A 12044-nucleotide genomic window follows, 5' to 3' on the forward strand; every position below is an offset into this window, starting at 1 on the left:
ACATCTACCCCCTCCCCACCCTGATTATTTTAAAGCAATTCCTCATATCACTTCATCTGTAACTAGTTCAACATGTTTCTCTCAGAGACATAGCCTCATTTTCGAAACTAAGCACAGAACCACTATCACACTCAATAAAATGAACAATAACAGCTTAATATCATCCAGGATTCCCTTGGTGTTTGCATTCCCCAAATATCAACGTAAAACAAGACAGTTAATATGTTCAGGATCCAAACAAGGTCTGCATGTTGAAATCAGCTTACATGTCCCTTAAATCCTTAAAAAAATGGTTTTAGTTTTATACTGTAGTGTAGTTGAGGAACAACGTTACACTGGTTTTAGGTGTACAGCAAAGTGATTCAGTTGTACATATATATGTATCTATTCTTTTTGAAGTTATTTTTGTATTGAGGTTATTACAGAATATTGAGCAGAGTTCCCTGTGATACACAGTAGGTCCTTAACCCTTTAAAAAAAAATTTTTTTTTTGGCTGCGCCACTGGGTCTTCATTGCGGCATGCGAATTCAAAAGCTGTGGCCTTTCAGCTTAGTCGGTGTGTGGGATCGTAGTTCCCCAACCAGGGATCAAACCCACGTCCCCTGCATTGGAAGGTGGATTCTTAACCACTAAGCCACCAGAGAAGTCCCATAAACCCCTTTCACGTAGGCTTTAGCTTAGTATATCCTTCTATTCCCCCCACCCAGCCACTCTCTCCTGCTTGCCAATATTCACCACATTAGTTACCTATTTGCTGCAAAATGAATTTCCACAAAACGGAGCAGCTTAACACAACAAATATTTACTATCCCATAGTTTTTGTTGGGCAGGAATCTGAATGAGAATTCTTCCAGCTCAGCCTTTCTCACTGCAATCTAAGCGTCGGTGGGGCTGTGATCTCATCTGCAGGCATGACTGGGGAAGGACCAGCTCCCAAGCTCCCTGAGTACACACTGGAAGCACTCACTTCCCTGTTACAGCGGCCCTCCAACGTGGGAGCTCAAGACATGGCAACTTGTGTCAACAACATGCACCCAACCTGCCTGGAGGAGCTGTTGAAAGACAACTCACTAGGCTCCACCCCTAGAGTTCCTGACCCAGCAGGCTTGGGCAGGGAAGGACATGCATTTCGAACAAGCTCCCAGGTGATGCTGAGGAGCCACGGGTTGAGAATTACAGAATTATAGGCACCCCCTCCCAAATGTTTAAATTTCTTCATTGAACTTTATCTGCTGAGGGATCACTCTTAAGAATTCCAAGGTGAAGACAATGGCTTCAACCCTGACTGCAAATAAGAATTAGTTGGTGAAAAACTAAAAATAGAGTTGTCATATGATCCAGCAATCCCACTCCTGTGTACATATCCAGACAAAACTCTAATTTGGAAAGACGTGCGTACCCCTACATTTACAGCAGCGCTATTCACAATAGCCAGGACCTGGAAGCAACCTAAGCAACTACCAACAGATGAACAGATAAAGAAGATGGGGTATGTGTATATATATATATATATTGGACTATTACTCAGCCATAAAAAAGAATGAAATAATGTCATTTGCAGCAACATGGACAGACCTAGAGATTATCGTACTAAGTGAAGGAAGTCAGAAAGAGAATGACAAACATCATATTATACCACTTATATGCAGAATCTAAAATACAACACAAATGGACATCTCTACAAAACAGGCACAGACTCACAGATGTGAGGCTCAGACGTGTGGTTGCCAAGGTGGAAGTGGGTTCGGGAGGGAAGGATCGGGAGTTTGGGATTAGCACATGCGAACTATTATATATAGAATGGATAAGCAACAAGGTCCTGCTGTAGAGTGCATGGAACTATGTTCAGTATCCTAGGATGAACCGGAATGGAAAAGAATATGAAAAAGAATACATATGTATACACATATATATCTTCGCTGAATCACTTTGATATCAGTGATACCATTGAATCACTTTGCTGTACAGCAGGAATTTACACATTATAAATCAACTAATATTTAAATAAAAATTTTTAAAAATTACTAGGTGAACTTTAAAGGGTCACACCATCTCTGCATCCCCAGAAAGGCCTGAGAGACAATCATTGAAAGAATAAATGTCACAACAGCAACTCTGGTGGTCAACTCTGGTACCCATGTCTCTGCTGCTACTGCTGCTAAGTCGCTTCAGTCGTGTCCAACTCTGTGCGACCCCATAGATGGCAGCCCACCAGGCTCCCCCGTCCCTGGGATTCTCCAGGCAGGAACACTGGAGTGGGTTGCCATTTCCTTTTCCAATGCATGAAAGTGAAAAGTGAAAGGAAAGTCGCTCAGTCGTGTCTGACTCTTAGCGACCCCATGGACTACAGCCTACCAGGCTCCTCTGTCCGTGGGATTTTCCAGGCAAGAGTACTGGAGTGGGGTGCCATTGCCTTCTCCAGCCTCTAGCTCTAGATAATTTCTAAATCTATTAACCAAGTGGGGCTAGTTATTCCCACTTTACACTTAAGGAAACTGAGGCTCCAAAAAGGTAACTGGAAAGCGGCAGAGCTGGGCTAAAACAGCCCCAAGTGTCCTGTCAGCCAGCGGGTCGCAGGTCTTTTAGGTCGTGCTGGAGTCTCCGGCCCCACTGGGTTGAAAGTCCCTAGCCCTCAGATCGAGAGAATGAGGTTGCTTGTGGTCAGGCTCAGCTGTGGATAAAAGCCCCTAAGAGCTGGGCCTCGGGAATAATTCCTGCCTGACCCCAAAGCCACCCCGTGCCTGGGATGGCGGCTATGAATAATGGATGACACTGGGGAGAACTCTGTGGCTGGTGATTTATCTACACTGTGATGGTCAACTGCCTCTGGTGCGGGGAGGGGAAGATGGATGGACTTCCCCACAAGAGGCTCAGGCTCCCCCCTCCTTCCCCAGCCTCTCTCCAGCCTCAGAGTCAAAGGCAGGGGCCATAGGAGAATCAGGGGTGAACCCCACTGCCTATTACTCCCCCATCTCCACCTCTAGACCCTTCTGCCTAGAGAAGCAAGGTCCAGGGACTAGATTCTGGAGGGTGATGAGGGAGGGAAGGAGTGGCTTTGAAATGTGATGCAGCTGGATGGTCTTCCCTGGTGGCTCAGTGGTAAAGAATCCGCCTGCCAGTGCAGAAGTCCTGGGTTTGATCCCTGGGTTGGGGAGATCCCCTAGGAAGGATGTGGCAACCCACTCCAGTATCCTTACCTGGAAAATCCCATGGGCAAGGAGGCTGGTGGGCTCCAGTTCATGGGGTCGCAAAGAGCTGGACATAACTGAGCACAGTGGCACAATGGCTGATGGATGGGGGCTCTGTAGCTCACCTGCCAGGGTTCAAGTCCTCTGAGTCACACTAGCACTGTGCCGTTGGGGGCTCACTCATCCTATCTGAGACTTGGTTTCCTCATCTGTAACGTGTGGAAGATACCATCGGCTTCATGGAGCTGTCAGGGGTTTTTAATGAATAACACATGGAAAGTGCTTGGCCTCATCTGGCACATAGTAGGTACTCAACAAATGCTAGTTAGGTTGTGTGCCCACAATGTGGGAAGCTTTTCTGCATACTCTCTCAAGTACTCCTTGTGGCACCCAAGGACAGTATTTGCTATAATTCTCATTTTACAGATGAGGAAACCAAGGATCACAGAGATTAAGTAGATCGCAAAGCAGTCCATGAGAGAAGCAGAATTTGAACTCAATATCCAGTGAACAACTTCCAGTACACTCAAGAGTCCCAGTGGAACATCCTGCCCCACTGTCCTACACTTATTACCCTACAAAAGCTCCTCAGTTTACACAATCCATCCTTCCTTACACAAAAATCGACTCCAGATTAAGGACTTAAATACCAAAAACAAACAAAAAACCTACCTTAAAAAATGTTTAGCAGGAATGAGAGGAATAATCCTTTCAAACTTAACGATGCAGAGATGATAGATTATAGACGTACATGTCAAAAACAAAGCTTCAGAAACCTTAGCAGAAAATATAGGTGAATATATTTTAGACCTTAGCATTAACAAAGGTGTTCAGCATCATCAGCGATCAAGAAATGCAAATCAAGATCTCTACTGGGAACAATTTCACAGCCAACTGGAAAACATTTTTAAATCAAATCATACCAAGTGCTGGAGAGGATGCAGATCGTACATGTTGCTGGCGGAAGTGTAATTAGGGCAACCACTTCATAAAGTACCTTGCTGTCATCTCTCACAGTTAAATATTCATATATTCAGAATCCCAGTGATTCCATTTCCGGGTAAACACTCCAGAGAAACTCTTGCATGCACAATCAAGAGCCACTTATAAGAATGCCCAAGGATTTCCCTGGTGGTCCGGTGATTAAGAATCTGCCTCCCAATGCAGGAGATGAAGGTTCGATCCTTGATCAGGGAACTAAGATCCCACATGCTGCAGGGCAACCAAGCTCAAGCACCTCAACTACTGAGCCTGTGCACTCTGGAGCCCACAGGCCACAATTAGAAAGAAGTTTGTGCACTTAACAAACAGCCCATGTGCTACAACTAAGCCCAACAAAGCCAAAAAAATATTAAAAAAAGAAAAAAAAGAATGCTCACACAGCACTGTAAATTAGCAGATACCTGTACACCATTCAAGAGGCTGTCCACAGGAAACCAGTCATGATGCACTGACCTAGGAGAATATGACACAAACAGTTAAAATAAGCAAATCCCAGTACGGGCCAATCTTAGCTATATGTAGACTATTAAACGAGAAATGAAGTCTCATAAGATTCATATATCTTGATACACTTTTTTTGGTTATCTGGCTTCCCTTTGTTGATGGATTGAATTGTGTCCCTGAAGAGATACACTGAAGTCTTAATCCCTGGTACCGGTACATGTAACCTTATTTGAACCTGTATAGGCAATGGCACCCCACTCCAGTACTCTTGCCTGGAAAATCCCATGGATGGAGGAGCCTGGTAGGCTGCAGTCCATGGGGTCGCCAAGAGTTGGACACAACTGACTGACTTCACTTTCACTTTTCACTTCATGCATTGGAGAAAGAAATGGCAACCCACTCCAGTGTTCTTGCCTGGAGAATCCCAGGGACTGGGGAGCCTGGTGGGCTGCTGTCTATGGGGTCGCACAAAGTCGGACATGACTGAAGTGACTTAGCAGCAGCATAGGGTCTTTACTGATGTGATTAAAGTTTATTTTTAAGTTTTTTAAAATTTATTTATGGCTATGCTGGGTCTTCGTTGCTGCACATGGGTTTTCTCTAGTTACAGTGCGCAGGCTTCTCATTTCAGTGGCTTCTCTTGTTGCAGAGCACGGGCTCCAGGCACACGGCCTCAGTAGATAAGGTGTGCAGGCTTAGCTGCCCCATGGCATATGGGATCTCCCCAACCAGGAATTGAACCAGTGTCCCCTGCAATGGAAGGTGGATTCTTAACCACTGGACCACCAGGGAAGTGGTATTATTTAAGTTTAGTTGAGGTCATATGAGTTAGAGTAGGTTCTAAATCCAGTGACTGGTATCCTTCTAAGAAGGGGAAGAACTCCCAGTAACAATTAGACAAACAAAAGAAATAAAAAGCATCCAAGTTGGAAAGGAAAAAGTAAAATTATCTGTTTGCAGATGACATGATCTTATGTACAGAAAATCCTAGACTCCATCAAAAAGCTATTAAAGGACTTCCCTGGGGTTCCAGTGGTTCAGACTCTGCGCTTCCACTGCAGAGGAAGCAGATTCCATCCCTGGGCAGGGAACTAAGATCCCACGTGCCATGCAATGTGACCGAAAAAAAAAAATTTTTTAAGCTATTAGAACTAATAAATGAATTCAGTAACGTTGCAGGATATATAAATCAGCAAACAAAAATCACTTGTGTTTCTATCCATTAACAGTGAACTATCTGAAAGTGAAATTAAGAAAGTAATCCTGTTCACAATAGCATTAAAAACAATAAAATCCTTAGGAATAAATTTAACCAAGGAGGTGAAAGACCTGTACACTGACAACTGTAAGACAAAAAATAAAACAAAACCAAAAAAAAAAAAAAAAACCCATAAGATACTGATGAAAGAAACTGAAGACACAAATAAATGGAAAGCTCTCTTGTGTTCTCGGATTGGAAGAATTAATATTGTGAAAATGTGCATACTATACAAAGTGATCTATAGAATCAATGTAGTTCCTATCAAAATTCCAATGGTATTTTTCACAGAAATAAAAAAGTACCCTAAAACCTGTATGGGACCACAAAAGACTTCAAATAGTGAAAGCAATCTTGGGAAAGAACAAAGCTGGAGGAATCACACTTCCTGATTTCAAGCTATGTTACAGAGCTTTAATAAAACATACTGGCACAGGGACTTCCCTGGTGGTCCAATGGCTTAAACTCCACACTCCCAATGCAGGGGGCCCGGGTTCTATCCCTAGTCAGGGAACTAGATCCCACACGCCCCAACAAAGACTGAACATTCTGATTCTGCAACTAAGAGCCTGCGCAGTCAAATTAATAAATTCGATAAAAAGATACTAGCATAAAAAAGGCACCGAGACCAGTGAAAAATAACAGAGAGCCCAGACGTTCAACCTGCACAAATACAGTCAACTGATTTTTGATAAAGCGACAAGAACACGCAATGGAGAAAGGACAGTCTCTTCAATAAATGATGCTGGGGAAACTGGATATTCACATGGCAAACAATGAAACTGAATCCCTGTCTTAGACCACTCACAAACTCAAAATGGATCAAAGACTTAAATGTAAGACCTGAAACCATAAAACTACTAGAAGAAAATATCAGGAAAAAGCCCTTTGATATTGGACGTGGCAATGATTTCTTAGATAAGACACCAAAAGCACGGGCAGTAAAAACGAAAATAATCAAGTGGGATTCCATCAAAGTAAAGAGCTTGTGTAAAGCAAAGGAAACAATCAACAAAATGAAAAGGCAACCTACAGAATGGGAGAAAATGTTTGCAAACCATACGTCTGACAAGAAGTTAATGTCCAAAATATACAAAGAACTCAACTCAATAGCAAAAAAGAATTTGCTATTTTAAAAAACAGGCAAAGGACCCAAATAAACATTTTTCCAAAGAAAACATTCAGATGTCCAATAAGCACATGAAAAGGTGCTCAACATCACTAATTATTGGGGAAAAGCAAATTGAAATCACACTACCACTTCACACAAAAGGGAACTTTTGTGCACACTGGTGGGAATGCAAATTGGGCAGCTACTATGGCAAGCAGTATGGAGATTCCTCAAAAAATGAAAAACAGAACTGTCATGTGATCCAGCAATCACTCCTGGGTATATATCCAAATGAAATGAAATCGGTGTCTTGAAGAGATATCTGAACTCCCGTGTTTATTGCAGCATTCTTCATGATAGCCAAGACATAGAAAAAAAAAACACCTAAATGTCCTTCAACGAATGAATGGATAAAGAAAATGTGGCATATATACACACACACATGTATGTAATATATCATATATGTAACATCACACACACACACACACACACACACACACACACACACACATTGGAGGAGGAAATGGCAACCCACTCCAGTATTCTTGCCTGGAAAATCCTGTGGACAGAGGAGCCTGGCGGACTAGTTGCAAAGAATCGGACATGACTGAGTGACTGAGCACGCATGCATATACATATACACACACAATATGTTATTCCACCATATGTTAAGTGAAATAAGCCAGACAAAAACAAATACCATATGGTTATCACTTACATGTGGGGAAGAAAGGAAGTGGGAAAGAGACCGAGAAACAAAGAAAAGGAAGGAAAGCAAGCCAATTTCACAGAAACGGAAAATAGAACAGTGGTTGCCAGGGGCTGTGGGGGAGGAAGAAACAAGGAGATAAAAAGGTCAAAGGGTAGAAACTTTCAGTTACAAGAATAAGTTCTGAGGGTCTAATGTACAGCGTGCTGACTATTCGTTACCGTATACTTGAAAGTTGCAGCTGCTGCTGCTAAGTCACTTCAGTCGTGTCTGACTCTGTGCAACCCCATAGACAGCAACCCACCAGGCTCCCCCATCCCTGGGATTCTCTAGGCAAGAATACTGGAGTGGGTTGCCATTTCCTTCTCCAATGCATGAAAGTGAAAAGCCAAAGTGAAGTCGCTCACTCAGTTGTGTCCGACTCTTGGCGACGCCATGGACTGCAGCCTACAAGGCTCGTCCGTCCATGGGATTTTCCAGGCAAGAGTACTGGAGTGGGGTGCCAGTGCCTTCTCCGTGAAAGTTTCAGAGTAGGTATTAAACATTCTCACCCTGTGTATGTAGGTGCATACATATACACAGAGTTAACCATGTGAGGTGATGAACATGTTCATTATCTTGATCTCGGTGATCATTCCACCATGTGTGTGCATTAATATCTGAAGTTTCACACTGTGCACTTTAAATTATACAATTATATTTGCCAATTATTCTTCAATAAAGTTGAGGGAGAAATGGGAGAGGTGATGACACACAGAGGAGCAGGCATGTGAAGACAGAGGCAGGGATTAGGGTGATGTAGCTACAAGCCTCGGATTGCTGAGGATTGCTGGCAACCACCAGAAGCCGGGAGAGAAGCACGGAACACGTCCTCCCCTAGCGCCTTCAAAGGGGACGTGGCTCTGACAGCACCTTGATCTAGAACTTCTAGCTTCCAGAGCTGTGAGAGAATAAACTTCTACTGTATTAAGCCATCCAGTTTGTGGGAATTTCTTCCAGCAGCCCTGGGAAGGTAATACACCCTTTCAATAAAGTTAGTAAAAAGAAGGTAACATTAAAAAAACAACATAAAAGGAGAAGGGGGGCGGCAGAGGATGAGATGGTGAGATAGCATCACTGACTCAACGGACGTGAATCTGAGCGAACTCCAGGAGATAGGAGCCTGGCATGCTACAGTCCATGGGGGTCCCAAAGAGTCAGAGGTGACTTAGCAACTGAACAACAACAACAACATAAAAATAGACTTGGAGATAAAACCACACAAGAGAGAAACCAGGGAGCAATGAAGATGGGACCCAGGGCGATGGGGATGACAAGGGGGACGGGATGGGGAAACCTCCAGGCTGGACATTGGCCACTGTTAGGGTCCTAGCTTTTGATTAATGGGTTACATGGTGTGAATCATGTGACTAAAATAACTGCGGAAATTTTTAAGAAAATCAGGTCATGCAAGGACCAAAGAGAATACACCATGATCTGGGTTATGATTAGTCCATCATTCTCTGCACCTGAAGTTTGCTAATAAAATTACTTAAAATCAACAATAACAAAAAATTACTTAAAATAAAAGGGATTCCTGCACCACTGCCTTCTTCCACGTCTGGGACGTGGCCCGGCTCCCTCCCAGTCCCCACACTTCTCCCTTTACTGTCTTTCCCTTCTTCCCCAGCGCATACACGGTCTGACAAGCCCTGCAGAGTACTCATTTCTGCGTTTATCATGTGTCTTCCCGTGAGGAATGAGGTTCCCATCTGATTCATGCCTGTCTCCCCAGGAGGGAGCACAGTGCTTGGCACAGAGGAGGTGCTCCATAAAGATCGGCTAAATCAATGAAAAAAACTGAGTAAATAAACGAAGGATTTGGTGAATGGGCAGTTAAAGGGCTCTGGTACTCAGGTGCATGTGTGTGTTTGGAGGGGTGGGTACCACACGTGGAAATACAGGACAGGCTTCAGGCGGGGAGCAACCTGGGGGCAGTCATGCCCTCCCCAGTCCCCAAGACTGCCCCTCATCACGCTGATAACAGACCCCAGAAATGAAGACCAGAACCAACCCAGGTTCCTCTCAGCCAATGACAACCCAGCTGGACACAGGAGCCCATGGGATGCCTCTGCCCCAGCCGGGGGCTCTTGTTTGGCACTGAAATAAGAGCACCGGGCTCCGAGCCACTGTGGGGTTCGCCTCTGGTGCATGCTCCACTTCAGCCTTCCACCTGCCCCCATCTTCACCGCTGCTAGCCCCCTAGCCATCTCTAGTTATTTCTATTACACTTTGCTTTAAATTCACCCACTTCTTTTTTTTTTTCCTCCCTGAAAAGACTGATTTAAAAAGGAACGGAGGGGGCTGAGGAAGGAATTCACTGGTGGTCCAGTGGTTGGATGTCCACCTGCCAATGCAGGGGATGTGGGTTCGGTCCCTGGTCTGGGAAGATCCCACACACCACGGGGCAGCTGTGCCCGTGCACTGCAGCTACTGAAGCCTGCGTGCCCTAGAGCTTGTGCTCGGCAGCAGGGGAGGCTGTCATAGTGAGAGGCCCGTGCACCACAATTAGGCAGTGCCCCTCGCTCCGTGCTGCAACTGGAGGGAGCCCATACACCTCAGCGAAGACCCAGCACAGCCAAAAATAAAAATAAAGAGCAAATTTCAAAAAAATAGTTAAAAAAAGAAAAAGGAATGGGGGAAGTTCCCTGGTGGGTCCAGTGGTTAGGACGTGGCGCTTTCACTGTTATGGTGTGGGTTTTAGTCCCTGGCTGGGAACCTAAGATCCCATCAGCTTCACAGCACAGCCAACATAAATAAATACATAAAAAGAAATGGGTATGTCACTATCATAAACGGAAAAGCAATATCTGGGCCAAAAATAGTAACATAAACTGCAAAAAAACAACACGTTGTTCAATTCAAGATGGGAGTGTGGGTTGCCCAAGACTGTCAGCCTGAGGTTATAAGGTTATAAGGGGGCCGAGCCAGAGCTAGAGAGAGGCCAGAGAGATGTTATACCCACCGACCAGCAAGGGCTGATTTCTCTCCTTGACCCAGATTGCTGGGTGACTCAGAGTTAGGTGACACCGTGTCTGTGTCCCACCTAACCTCGCCCTGCAGAACTCACCTCTCACCCTTTGTGGAATTGCCCTCTGGCCCAGCAGTTCTCTTCATGTTTAGGCCTGGAACCCTAACAGGCCCCACTGGAGTCTCCCTGGAGGCTGGCTGAGGCCTCTCTATTCCCTGGCAAGCCCCTCCCTTGTCCCAGGCCCTCCTGCGCCCCAAGGGAAGCAGGCACAGGGCCAGGCTGGCACAGGGCAGGCCCAGCTGGGCCCCAGCAAGCCCCAGGGAGCCAAGGCGAGCTCAGCCCTCGCCCTTAATTATCTTCCTGGCTAATGAGCATCTAAAAACCTCCCTGTCATCGTCAGGAGGACCCCTGGGATGCTGGGAGCAGGGCAGTTCTACAGACCAGATGTCCCCAACTGAGGGAGGTATTAGAACCCACCCCTTCCTGGAGAGAGGAAATGGGCTTGGGGAGGGGAGCTATACTTCCTGTCTCTTTGTAGGGGAGAAAGCTAGGGTTGGGGCAGACAGTTAGGGTGGTGGTTAAGTTCAGGACTTGGCAGTCTACTGGGAGGGCTTGAATCAAGGCTTGGTGCATACCACCTGTGACCTTTAGCAAATGCACTAGCCCCTTGTGGCTCAAAGTGTGGTAACCAAACCATCACTACCACCCGGGGGCTTGTGAGAAATGCAGAACCTTGGGCCCCAACCTACTGAGTCAGAATCTACGACTTAACAAGACCCCCTTCCCAGATCATTTCTGTGCACATATGCTGCTCTGTGCCTCAGTTGTCCCATCTGTAAAATGGGGATTAAAATGGGTTCATGTATATGTAGTAGTGCTTAGAACACAGTTTGCTGCTCTTATTTATTCGTTGTTATTGTTATTGTTGAAGCAACTCACTCTGGGCAAGACAGATAGCTGGGCTATTCCCAGCCCCCAACCTTTCAGCACCCCAGAGGTGGGTTGTCCCTGTGAAGAACAAGAGCCCGAGGCTCACAGAAGTGCAGTGATTTGCCCAAGATCCAAATGAGGAAGCCCAGGTTCTCTCCCATACCGATCCAACGCCACTACTCATGTTAAGAGTGAATGAAGGACTTCCCTGGCAGTTCAGTGGCTAAGACTCCATGCTTCCCAAACATGGGGCACAAGTTTGATCCCTGGTCGGGGAACTAAGACCCCACATGCTGTGTGGCATGGCCAAAAAAATAAGTATTAAAAAAAAAAAGTGAATGGAATTGTTTCCTCTGTACTAAACCCCTGTGGTGCTCACAACTGCCCTGTC

Source organism: Ovis aries, chromosome 24 (genome assembly GCF_016772045.2).
Source record: "Ovis aries strain OAR_USU_Benz2616 breed Rambouillet chromosome 24, ARS-UI_Ramb_v3.0, whole genome shotgun sequence".
In the NCBI taxonomy this organism is placed as follows: domain Eukaryota; kingdom Metazoa; phylum Chordata; class Mammalia; order Artiodactyla; family Bovidae; genus Ovis; species Ovis aries.